At 49.0% G+C, this 13,054-nt stretch overlaps 1 protein-coding gene across 1 annotated transcript in view; it reads left to right on the top strand.

Annotated features, from left to right (window-relative positions):
* EEA1 (early endosome antigen 1) overlaps positions 1–13,054 on the top strand; it is a 764,210-nt gene that overhangs the window by 111,387 nt on the left and 639,769 nt on the right. The gene's annotated exons all lie outside the window — the stretch shown is intronic.

Raw genomic sequence — 13,054 nt, 5'->3', positions numbered from 1 at the left:
TAGCTTGTCTCCTTTCTGGTGAAGAATTGGCTTGGTAGTTTGGTCTGCCCTGTTCCCATGATGCACTGGGCCAGGGACAGACTAATTTGCATATAGCCAGGTTCTGAGCTGGGATGGGGCAGTGAGATAAATAACGGTGATGGATCAAGCCCTGATCTTTGGACTGGGTAAGAGTGGTCTGCTTAATTCAGACACTCTGTTCATCACCACCCCCTTTTCTGTATCGTTTTTGGCCACTATAGGTGTGGCAGGGTATACTCAGACATGAGTCCCTTTCTCACTGCTCCATCAGGATTCAAGCAAGCCGGGCCGAAGAGGCTGAAATGCCAGAAACCGGTCCCCGGTAGCTTGTCTCCTTTCTGGTGAAGAATTGGCTTGGTAGTTTGGTCTGCCCTGTTCCCATGATGCACTGGGCCAGGGACAGACTAATTTGCATATAGCCAGGTTCTGAGCTGGGATGGGGCAGTGAGATAAATAACGGTGATGGATCAAGCCCTGATCTTTGGACTGGGTAAGAGTGGTCTGCTTAATTCAGACACTCTGTTCATCACCACCCCCTTTTCTGTATCGTTTTTGGCCACTATAGGTGTGGCAGGGTATACTCAGACATGAGTCCCTTTCTCACTGCTCCATCAGGATTCAAGCAAGCCGGGCCGAAGAGGCTGAAATGCCAGAAACCGGTCCCCGGTAGCTTGTCTCCTTTCTGGTGAAGAATTGGCTTGGTAGTTTGGTCTGCCCTGTTCCCATGATGCACTGGGCCAGGGACAGACTAATTTGCATATAGCCAGGTTCTGAGCTGGGATGGGGCAGTGAGATAAATAACGGTGATGGATCAAGCCCTGATCTTTGGACTGGGTAAGAGTGGTCTGCTTAATTCAGACACTCTGTTCATCACCACCCCCTTTTCTGTATCGTTTTTGGCCACTATAGGTGTGGCAGGGTATACTCAGACATGAGTCCCTTTCTCACTGCTCCATCAGGATTCAAGCAAGCCGGGCCGAAGAGGCTGAAATGCCAGAAACCGGTCCCCGGTAGCTTGTCTCCTTTCTGGTGAAGAATTGGCTTGGTAGTTTGGTCTGCCCTGTTCCCATGATGCACTGGGCCAGGGACAGACTAATTTGCATATAGCCAGGTTCTGAGCTGGGATGGGGCAGTGAGATAAATAACGGTGATGGATCAAGCCCTGATCTTTGGACTGGGTAAGAGTGGTCTGCTTAATTCAGACACTCTGTTCATCACCACCCCCTTTTCTGTATCGTTTTTGGCCACTATAGGTGTGGCAGGGTATACTCAGACATGAGTCCCTTTCTCACTGCTCCATCAGGATTCAAGCAAGCCGGGCCGAAGAGGCTGAAATGCCAGAAACCGGTCCCCGGTAGCTTGTCTCCTTTCTGGTGAAGAATTGGCTTGGTAGTTTGGTCTGCCCTGTTCCCATGATGCACTGGGCCAGGGACAGACTAATTTGCATGTAGCCAGGTTCTGAGCTGGGATGGGGCAGTGAGATAAATAACGGTGATGGATCAAGCCCTGATCTTTGGACTGGGTAAGAGTGGTCTGCTTAATTCAGACACTCTGTTCATCACCACCCCCTTTTCTGTATCGTTTTTGGCCACTATAGGTGTGGCAGGGTATACTCAGACATGAGTCCCTTTCTCACTGCTCCATCAGGATTCAAGCAAGCCGGGCCGAAGAGGCTGAAATGCCAGAAACCGGTCCCCGGTAGCTTGTCTCCTTTCTGGTGAAGAATTGGCTTGGTAGTTTGGTCTGCCCTGTTCCCATGATGCACTGGGCCAGGGACAGACTAATTTGCATATAGCCAGGTTCTGAGCTGGGATGGGGCAGTGAGATAAATAACGGTGATGGATCAAGCCCTGATCTTTGGACTGGGTAAGAGTGGTCTGCTTAATTCAGACACTCTGTTCATCACCACCCCCTTTTCTGTATCGTTTTTGGCCACTATAGGTGTGGCAGGGTATACTCAGACATGAGTCCCTTTCTCACTGCTCCATCAGGATTCAAGCAAGCCGGGCCGAAGAGGCTGAAATGCCAGAAACCGGTCCCCGGTAGCTTGTCTCCTTTCTGGTGAAGAATTGGCTTGGTAGTTTGGTCTGCCCTGTTCCCATGATGCACTGGGCCAGGGACAGACTAATTTGCATATAGCCAGGTTCTGAGCTGGGATGGGGCAGTGAGATAAATAACGGTGATGGATCAAGCCCTGATCTTTGGACTGGGTAAGAGTGGTCTGCTTAATTCAGACACTCTGTTCATCACCACCCCCTTTTCTGTATCGTTTTTGGCCACTATAGGTGTGGCAGGGTATACTCAGACATGAGTCCCTTTCTCACTGCTCCATCAGGATTCAAGCAAGCCGGGCCGAAGAGGCTGAAATGCCAGAAACCGGTCCCCGGTAGCTTGTCTCCTTTCTGGTGAAGAATTGGCTTGGTAGTTTGGTCTGCCCTGTTCCCATGATGCACTGGGCCAGGGACAGACTAATTTGCATATAGCCAGGTTCTGAGCTGGGATGGGGCAGTGAGATAAATAACGGTGATGGATCAAGCCCTGATCTTTGGACTGGGTAAGAGTGGTCTGCTTAATTCAGACACTCTGTTCATCACCACCCCCTTTTCTGTATCGTTTTTGGCCACTATAGGTGTGGCAGGGTATACTCAGACATGAGTCCCTTTCTCACTGCTCCATCAGGATTCAAGCAAGCCGGGCCGAAGAGGCTGAAATGCCAGAAACCGGTCCCCGGTAGCTTGTCTCCTTTCTGGTGAAGAATTGGCTTGGTAGTTTGGTCTGCCCTGTTCCCATGATGCACTGGGCCAGGGACAGACTAATTTGCATGTAGCCAGGTTCTGAGCTGGGATGGGGCAGTGAGATAAATAACGGTGATGGATCAAGCCCTGATCTTTGGACTGGGTAAGAGTGGTCTGCTTAATTCAGACACTCTGTTCATCACCACCCCCTTTTCTGTATCGTTTTTGGCCACTATAGGTGTGGCAGGGTATACTCAGACATGAGTCCCTTTCTCACTGCTCCATCAGGATTCAAGCAAGCCGGGCCGAAGAGGCTGAAATGCCAGAAACCGGTCCCCGGTAGCTTGTCTCCTTTCTGGTGAAGAATTGGCTTGGTAGTTTGGTCTGCCCTGTTCCCATGATGCACTGGGCCAGGGACAGACTAATTTGCATATAGCCAGGTTCTGAGCTGGGATGGGGCAGTGAGATAAATAACGGTGATGGATCAAGCCCTGTTCTTTGGACTGGGTAAGAGTGGTCTGCTTAATTCAGACACTCTGTTCATCACCACCCCCTTTTCTGTATCGTTTTTGGCCACTATAGGTGTGGCAGGGTATACTCAGACATGAGTCCCTTTCTCACTGCTCCATCAGGATTCAAGCAAGCCGGGCCGAAGAGGCTGAAATGCCAGAAACCGGTCCCCGGTAGCTTGTCTCCTTTCTGGTGAAGAATTGGCTTGGTAGTTTGGTCTGCCCTGTTCCCATGATGCACTGGGCCAGGGACAGACTAATTTGCATATAGCCAGGTTCTGAGCTGGGATGGGGCAGTGAGATAAATAACGGTGATGGATCAAGCCCTGATCTTTGGACTGGGTAAGAGTGGTCTGCTTAATTCAGACACTCTGTTCATCACCACCCCCTTTTCTGTATCGTTTTTGGCCACTATAGGTGTGGCAGGGTATACTCAGACATGAGTCCCTTTCTCACTGCTCCATCAGGATTCAAGCAAGCCGGGCCGAAGAGGCTGAAATGCCAGAAACCGGTCCCCGGTAGCTTGTCTCCTTTCTGGTGAAGAATTGGCTTGGTAGTTTGGTCTGCCCTGTTCCCATGATGCACTGGGCCAGGGACAGACTAATTTGCATACAGCCAGGTTCTGAGCTGGGATGGGGCAGTGAGATAAATAACGGTGATGGATCAAGCCCTGATCTTTGGACTGGGTAAGAGTGGTCTGCTTAATTCAGACACTCTGTTCATCACCACCCCCTTTTCTGTACACCCTATATATGACCACTTCCTGTGGGAAGTGGGAATAACCCTGACCCAGTGAGCCTAATTCCACTAAAAACCCAAGTCTGTGGAATTCTAAGTTTTGTGTTCACATCAGGTAGCCCACCTTAAGGGTGCAACTAGCCTGATACGAAACACACCTCCTAACTAGCTACTTTTCCTGCCTGTCCTGGAGCCGCATGGGGTGGCATTTCCCCTTTCTTGGGAAGCCTTGGTTCGCATATTAAGGGTGGCAGAGGTATTTGAAGCCTCCTGCCTTGATATGCTGATTACTTAACTATCCTGCTTGGAGGAGGTGACACCTCCGGCTGGAGCAGGCATTGTTTCTGCCCTCCGCGAGCGCAGGCTCTCACCTGCAGGGAGTCAGAAACCTCTAAGTAGTGGCAGGCTGGTCTGCACTAGTCAGCCAGTACACTAGTAGTTGGTAGGTTTTCAGTGGGCACCTCTAAGACACCCTCTGGGTGCATCTAATAATAAATCCATCACTGGATTCAGTGTGTTTATTAATACAAGATGTTTGATACCAAACATCTCAAGTTTCAGTGAAGCCATCAAGTAGCTCGGGAACTCGTAATTACCTGTGTCCAGCACATATGCTAAAAATAGCTTCCCTGTTCACTTAACAATCCAATTAGACATCACAGGGGCACATCTTCTCATGCAAATCTGGCCACACATGTGGTATAATGCACCCTTCCTTAGGGCTGCAAGGCCTGGTGTAGGAGTTACCCATCTAAATTATCTAGATTGTGTGCAGTGCATGCAGGCATGGCACACAGGAGGTGTCCCAAGTCATGTCTTCACGTTTCTCTGCACCATGCCGTGCAACCTGCAATGACAGGTTGCATGAGTGTGCTGAGGGGTTCCTTAGGGTAACACAATATATGCTGCAGTCTTTAGGGACTATCTTTAGTTCCCCATGCCCTAGGTACCTGGGGAATCCTTTAGATGGGGCTTACAGTGGTGGTAAAGGTATTTCCAATTGGGGGAACAATTGGGAAGAGATTTTGCACATGGGACCTGGATAGCAGGAACCCAGTGCTCTTCTGTCAAAATTGCATCAAATACCATCAAAAAGTGGGAATGACAATATCAAAAAGGAGCACTTTCCTACAGATGTGTTCTTACTCCAATGTTTTTGTACATGAGTTGTGTGTCTATTGTAAGCCTGACTACAGACATTGTTAGCTGTCACCATTCCTTTTGTTACCAATGTAAGTGTTGGGCCCGCCTCGTGGCGTGGTGCCTCTTCCCCCCCCGAACAGCTATTAACTCGACGGGACCAGCACCATAAGAGACTCCGGTTGTCCCTTCCTGGGACCATCCCGATGCCGCCACAACCCCGAAGGTCCGGCCACCATCCCGGGCCCTCCGATTCCTGACTCCATGACCTTGGCCTAACCCCAGTCCCGGCTCCAGTGACAATCCTGACATCGAGGCACCCCGATCGGACCAGGGGGTAAAGGATTCACTTGACTGAACAAGAGTGGAGGAGTTTCGATGGCCCTCCGGCCTTCCCCTAACACATGGTTTCGATCGCCTTCCAGCCTCCGTCGGAGCTGGCTCCACCCCCCCTGCTGGGTGTCTGGACGGCCCCCATCCCTTAGCCCCCGGGCACCAGACCCCTGGACGAGCGGGCCCGGACTTCAAAGGACAGCAGACCTATAAGGGGGGCTACTCTGGAGTAGGTGGGCAGTTGGATCCTAGATAAGAAAGCCCAGCTGACCTGGTCGCGGCTAACCAACCTGAAGAACCGACTCGAAACCTGAACTTTGATTCGTCTGAGCCCTGCTGACACCGTCGCGGCTCATCCTCGCCGAGAAAAACCCTGACCGGAACCTTTGAGCCCTGCTGACGCTGTCGCGGCTCTGCTTCACAGAACAAGACATATTGTGAGAACACTGGAGCCTGCGGACGCTGTCGCGGCTCCCTCGTCTTTATCTACCGTGTCCCCCCGGCTCGAGGATTGAGAGCTGTGCGCCGGGTACACCCTGCCTTAAGCCAATACCGTGACTGTCCGGCATCCCCATTCTTCCCCCATCCGAGACTTTGCAATCCCTCGATCTGCTTGTAAATATTTACTGCTATATGCCCCCCGTGATTGCTAGATAAAGAAAGTACGATTTCAGTCAACTGTGTGGTGTCCCATTTGTAGTGCGGTGAAAGCTCTGCTGGTCTGATCCAAGATAGAAGCCCTCGCAGAAGGGCCTCACGCCTGTGCTCGGCAACGGTCCTAGGAGAGGTGGGTCTTTGGGTGGGCAGTGTTACGCTCTCTGTACCCCAGGGATCGGCCCGCCTTCTAACAGTAAGAAAACAAGAATGCAGTTTTGAAGGTAAGTACACCATTTACAGATCCAGTCTTCAGGGTTTCGGGGCGACACCAGGCAAGGTTAAGATTAGTTCCAAGAGATCACCACCAGCGGCACAGGGACGCTTGGGTGCATATGTCAAACTCTGGGTCGTGCACCCATGTTAACCAATGGAGACTGGGGGTGATTGAAGTTGCGGTTCACACAGGTAAGTAAAGCGGTGTCAGGGGTCAATCTCCAGGAGTTAAGGTAAACACAGGGGGCCCACAAGGCAGCATCAAACTTAGACCCTCAGCGGCACAAGGTGGGTGGGTGCAGAGTACCAACAGAGCGACTTGTTCCTTTTGCAAATCAATGGAAGGGATCCATTTTGGAAGAAGGCTGCAGGCTCTGCCTAGGAAGCTGAACGGAGAAAACCCACAGCTGCAAAGGTAAGTTCTAATGTTAGGGGATATAGGGACACCGTTGGTCATGCTCCCCATGGCCCACTGGCTTCCGGTGCAGGGGTGGCCTTTGACGTCTGGAACAGGTTACCAGGCAGGTCTCAGTCAAGCAGAGTTTTAGGATTGAGACTGCAGGCGTCGAGTTAGTCTGGAAGGGGTCAACCTACGGTGGACTCTGGCTCAGAATCGCTGAGGAACCTTTGCAGGACTGGTGGCCCATTTGGACTCAGGCCTTCGTCGTTTGGTGCAGAGGTGGGTCCAAATGCGGTTTTGTGGTTCCTCAGGTCAGAGCTCTTTGGTTTTAAAGTGGGTTTCTTATTTGACATGTCCTCTTCGACAGCAGTTTCTAGATCATTATAGATGGCAGGCTTTTGGGGGTTTTGGAGGTCGGAGAGCCTGCAGGACGAGCTGACTTATGAAGCGAGGGCAAAAGGCAATATGCAGGCAAGCAGGGCTGGTGCCAAATCAGCCACTGGTTCTCCTTCTTTCTTGCTGGGGTGGCTGTACGGCGTTCGGGCTTTGTAGGTAGTCTGGAAGTGCTGCTTTGACATGACACAGTGTGCTATGTCGACTTTATTTTACTGTCTGCACCTAGACATGCAGACTGCAGTGGCAGTTTGCATGCCCTTGGTGAGGGGTGTCTAGGGGACCCTCTTCAGTCCCAATGCTATAGGAACCTGGGGGACCATTTACTAGGGACTTACAGGGGGGTCTAAAGTTCCCAATCATCGTACTGTTTTAGGGTAGGAGCTATAGCACATGGGACCTGGTTGGCAGCGACCCTGTGCACTTAGTCAAAACCACATCATTTCCCGTCCAAAAGTAGGGGACTAACCATGTTAAAAGAGGCACTTTCCCACAATACCCCACTTCCAATGAAAGAGGATGAAACTAGCCTTCCCGTGGAGAGTCTTCGTCTTGTAAGTGGAAGAACCTGAAAAGGCCATCTGCATTGGCATGGGCAGTCCCAGGTCTGTGTTCCACTGTATAATCCATTCCCTGTAGGGTTATAGACCACCTTAACAGTTTGGGGTTTTCACATTTCATTTGTTGTAGCCATCCGAGAGGCCTGTGGAATGTCTGAACTAGGAAGTTGTGTGCCTCAACTTCTTTAAGACCCAGACCACAGCAAAAGCTTCCCTCTCTAACACAGCAATAGGTTGGTCATGTCCTTCATCATTTGTTTGGGCTAGTACTGCTCCTATCCCATGCTTAGGGGCATCTGTCTTCACAATGAACTGCTTGGAGTAATCTGGAGCTTTCATGACTGGCGCAAAGCACTTTGCATCCTTCAGTGTGTCAAAAGCCTTTTGACAGCTCACTGTCGAGTTCGCTTTCTAGTCATCTTCTCGGAGGTGAGTTCTGTGAGGGGGACCACAATGGACCCGTAATCCTTCACAAACCTCTTGTAATACCCAGTGAAGCCAAGGAATTCCCTGGCTTGGGTCTGGGTTCTTGGAGCTTTCCAGTCCAGAATTGTCTGGACTTTGGGTTGTAGTGGCTGAACTTGGCCCCCACCTACCAGGTAGCCCAAATACACAACCTTTCCCTGCCCAATCTGGCACTTGCTTGCCTTGATACTGAGCCCTGCCCTTTTCAGAGCCTCAAGAACCATCCCAAGGTTGAACAGGTGATTATGCCAGGTGTAGCAATAGACTGCAATATCATTTAGATAAGCTGCTCTAAAGGATTCCAATCCAGCAAGGACTTCATTCACCAACCTCTGGAAGGTGGCAGGGGCGTTCCTTAATCCAAAAGGCATCACAGTAATCTGAAAGTGCCCACTTGGAATGGAGAATGCAGTTTTGTCTTTATGGGTCAGAACTATCTGTCCTCGGTATTTGGCTGCCACCAACCTGTCAATCCATTCATCTGCTCTAGGAATTGGATGTTCATGAGTCTGTCACAGCATTGAGACCCCTTGTGTCCACAGAAAACCTCATTTTTTTTTCACCCTTCGCGTGAGGTTTAGGGACTAATACAGCTGGGCTGACCCAGTGGGCTCTCTGAGGGTTCAATGACACCAATTTCAGCATCTTAATTACTTCTGCTTGGATGCTCTCTCTGACTTGATAAGACTGCCTGTAAAGTGTGTTTTTCACAGGTAGGCTGTCACCAGTGTGCACATCAAGTGTGCACCAGCAAGTCTGACCAGGGGTCAGAGAGAAGGGCTCAGCATACTGCTTTAGGACTTGCCTGCAACCAACCTGATGTTAGTCAGTGAGGGTGTCTGACAAGACCGCTCCATCAACAGACTCCTCTTTTAGATTGCTGGAGAGGAGATGAGGGAGTGATCCACTCCCAGCTTCCTGTCCCTCCTCTGTAGCCATGAGCATGGTCACATCAGCTCGATCATAGAAGGGCTTCAGGCGGTTGACATGTATAACCCTTTTGAAATATTTGCAACTACCAAGGTTCACCGAATAGGTAACTTCCACTTTTCTTTCAAGGACTGGGTAGGGCCCACTCTACTTGTGCTGGAGGGCCCTAGGGGCCACAGTCTCCAGCACCCATACCTTTTGCCCTGGCTGGCACTCCGCCATGGCAGCCTGTTGGTCATACCATTGCTTCTGGAGCTCCTGGCTGGCCTGAAGGTTATGGTTAGTTTTTTCCATGTACTCAGCCATCCAGGAGCGAAGGCCAAGCACATAATCCACTGTCTTCCTTTGGCTCTTTGAGCGGTTTTCCCCTTCGTTCCATCACAACACTCAGTGAATCCCTTACAGGATGCCCAAATGGAAGTTCAGTGGGGAGTGGAAGGGACAACACTCTTCTGTGGCACTTCCTGTAGGCAAAACACAGACACGGAAGTGAGGCATCCCATCTCCTTCTGAGTTTTTCAGGGAGTCCATCAATCATGCTTTTCAATGTCTGGTTAAATCTTTCAACCAAGCCATTGGTTTGTGGGTGGTATGCGGTAGTGAACTTGTATGTCGCTCCAGACTCCTTCCATATGTGTTTTAATTATGCAGACATGAAGTTTGTACCTCTGTCTGTCAGCCGCCATCTCTTTAAGAAACCAAGCCTGATAAACATACAAAGGAGGGCCTTGGCTACTGCAGGGGCAGTGTTTGACGTAGGGTAATAGCTTCTGGAGTTGGCATGATCCACTACCACCAGAATAGATCTGTTCCCTGAGGCTGTTTGAGGGTCTAGGGGCCAACAATGTCGACCCCTATTCTTTCAAAGGGTACCCCAACGACAAAGTGGAATTTAGGGGGCCTTCAGGTGGCCTCCAGCCTTACCACTGGCTTGGAAGGAGACGCAGTACTGATAAAAGTCCTTCACCTTCTGGGACATCTCTGGCCAGTAGAAATGATTGACTAATCTATTACATGTTTATCTTGACCAAGGTACCCAGCTAAGGGGATATCACGGGCCAAAGTGACAAGGAACTCTAAACATCTGAGGTACTACCACTCTCCTGGTTGCACCAGGTTTGGGGTCTCTGGCCTCTGTGAATAGGAACCCATCCTCCCAATAGCCCCTCTGGGATCTAGTGATGCCTCCCTTTACCTGTGCTGCACCTTACTGCCTCATCCTTTCAAGAGTGGGACGGTCACCATGGGCCCAAGCGCTCTGCGGTGTAAGGCTCAGCTCCTCACACTCCACTCCCTCTGGGACTAACAGGTCCTCTTTCTGGGAAGAGGGGTCCTGACCTGAAATCTGTTTAGTCCCCCAATCTTCTTGCCTTTTCTCTTTGATGGCTGGTCCACTCCTTCAGGATTCAGCATTTTTTTCACTCTGGGTTCTGCCCTTTGGTTTTTACAGAAACCCAGTCTGGGATCCCTAGCATTCCTGCATGGGTCCTTAGTTTGACTTCAGCCCAAGGGAAGTATCCAGATAATGTCCTAGCAGACAGTCTACAGGGATGGATGAGGACACAGCCAGTTCCTTCTGACCAACTTCTCACCACCCCAGTCAAAAGATACCATAGCCATGGGATGTATCGTTGTTCCCTTGTGAGCATTGGTGACTGGATATGTCCTTCTAATCAGGAATTGTTCTGAGTGAACCAGTTGCTCTGCCACCATGGTGAAACTAGACATAGTATACATAAGGGGCCTCTACTCTGGTCCCATTAATCAAGGGATACTGCCTGTATGTTTGCATAATATTGGGCCAGGCAGCACAGGTTAAGTCTACCCCTCCTACGGTTGCCTAAGTGGGATCACTGACCTTGTCAGGCTACACCTTCGAACCCATCTAGACATTAGCAAAGGCATGTACTGCAGGTTGGCTAGAGGCATTTTTCTTATTTTTACAACTACTCTCAAGTTTAGTCTCCCAGTGACCCACAGTCTTGACCACAAGTTGTCTTGGAATCCCAGTTTCAATCAAAACCTCATCATTTTTCAGGCAAGAAGTGGGGGGCTAAGCCTTTAAAAAAAAAAAAACACGTTCTCACAGCCACCAAGTCAAATTCCACCAGTACCAATACCTCCACCCCTTACACCACACCTAGCACCACCAAAAATACAATACCACCGCCAGTACGGCCATCAATACCTCACCACCTCTGCCAGTCACACCACTACCACTGTAATATTACCAATGGCACTATCATTTTCCCCATGAATACCAATACCAGCAATACCGCCATTAGTAACCGCACCAACAATAAGACCATCCCCAATACCACATGACTACCACATCAGCCACTACCCAGCATTGACAAAGACAATAGGTCTGGCTTTAATGTGACCATACATGCAAACACAGGCATGTAGAAATGTATTGCTCCACAATTAAAATAAATTAGTTGACTATGCCAGACAGTGTTTGTTTGTCTGTGGCGGGGCATGATCTACACAACTATACATTCCCTTGTTTATAGGTGCCAGTATTGGCATATTTGTAAGACTGTTACTGTATCCTTGTTTGTGCTTCTCGTGTCGTAGACCTTCCATAAGTGTACCTGTAGATTCTGTGGCATGTTTTATTCTTCTCAACGTGGACCCTATTTGATCCCCTATGTCCTATATTTTGGTGTCCATTTCAGCATCCCTATGTCCTTATGTAAAATGTTCTTTGTGATGAGTCCCCTTATCAAGGTTTCCATGTCTAAGTCTTTGCCTTTTGTTTTTCAAGCTCATTTCTGTGTCTCATGTGGCCTTTGACTCTTGGTTTCAATGTTATGTTATTCTGTGTGTTGTCATCTTTGTGGCTCTGTTTTTTTTTTTTATTGCCCCAGTGTTTCCAATCCAACTATTTTTGTGGTTGTCTGTTCGAAGTTTGTATCCGTGTGTGGATGTTAGGAGCTATATTGGATGTAGCATCTGTTAACATTTCTTGTCACTAGAGCGCACACTGGCACCGGCATGTGTGTTTGTCCATTACTAAAGCCCAAAAATGCTAGTTTATGCACAGATGCAGCGTGTTTGTGTATTGCCATAACAGCTTTGTGTGCATATGTGTGTGTGCACGTGTGTGCGTGCATTTGTGTGCGTGCATTTGTGTGCGTGCATTTGTGTGTGTGCATGTGTGTGTGCATGTGCGTGCGTATGTGTGTATATATGTGTGTGTATATATGTGTGTGTATATGTTTGTGTATATGTGTGTGCATATGTGTATGTATGCATATATACGTATGTGATATGTGTGTATGTGTGAGTGTATATATGTGTGTGCGTGTATATGTATCTTTATATATGCATGTATATTTATGTGTGTGTGTGTGTGTGTGTGTGTATGTATCTTTCAGCTTTTACGTCGTTAAGTGGTGCTGTGCATGGTGTGGTGGGGCATGGCAACATTTTGAGTTTCCTGAACTCAAGGTAGTCTGTAATCTTGATAGTGTGCCTTGAGAAAACGCTTTGTTTTAAGATGGGCTAAGTAAAGCTAATGGCTGTTCCCTACTAGTTCTGCATTTATATTTTATAAAAGCGTGTGTGATGGGTTTATATCATGATTAACTCCGGTTGGGAAAGCCCCGTTCATTCTGAGCCCTAGATGGCCTACTGTCTTTCACATCTGGCCAGGGAGGCAGTTAATAGCAAGAAGGAGCAGCCTCTTGTGTACATTTTATTTGAATTGGTGGCAATGCCCCTAAAAATCTGAGCTACTTTATTCATTTGTCTTGTAGGAAATCTTGTATTGTTCTGTGTAGGATCTTGTGTCAAGAAGATGACTTTGATGGAGTTTTTTGTTGTTGCTGATAGATAGGCAGTGATTGCCATGCTAAGTGCTAGATAAGCATGCTGCTTGCTGTTTTATGTCCTGAAGTTGCAATTTTCGATAACATGGTAGATGCTGGTGTGAGGTGTTGTCATAGCCTTATC

The sequence above is a fragment of the Lissotriton helveticus genome, chromosome 1_1, assembly GCF_964261635.1.
Source record: "Lissotriton helveticus chromosome 1_1, aLisHel1.1, whole genome shotgun sequence".
NCBI lineage: Eukaryota > Metazoa > Chordata > Amphibia > Caudata > Salamandridae > Lissotriton > Lissotriton helveticus.
The sequence above is the reverse complement of the archived record's forward strand: the minus strand, read 5'-3'. Positions and strand labels throughout refer to the sequence as shown.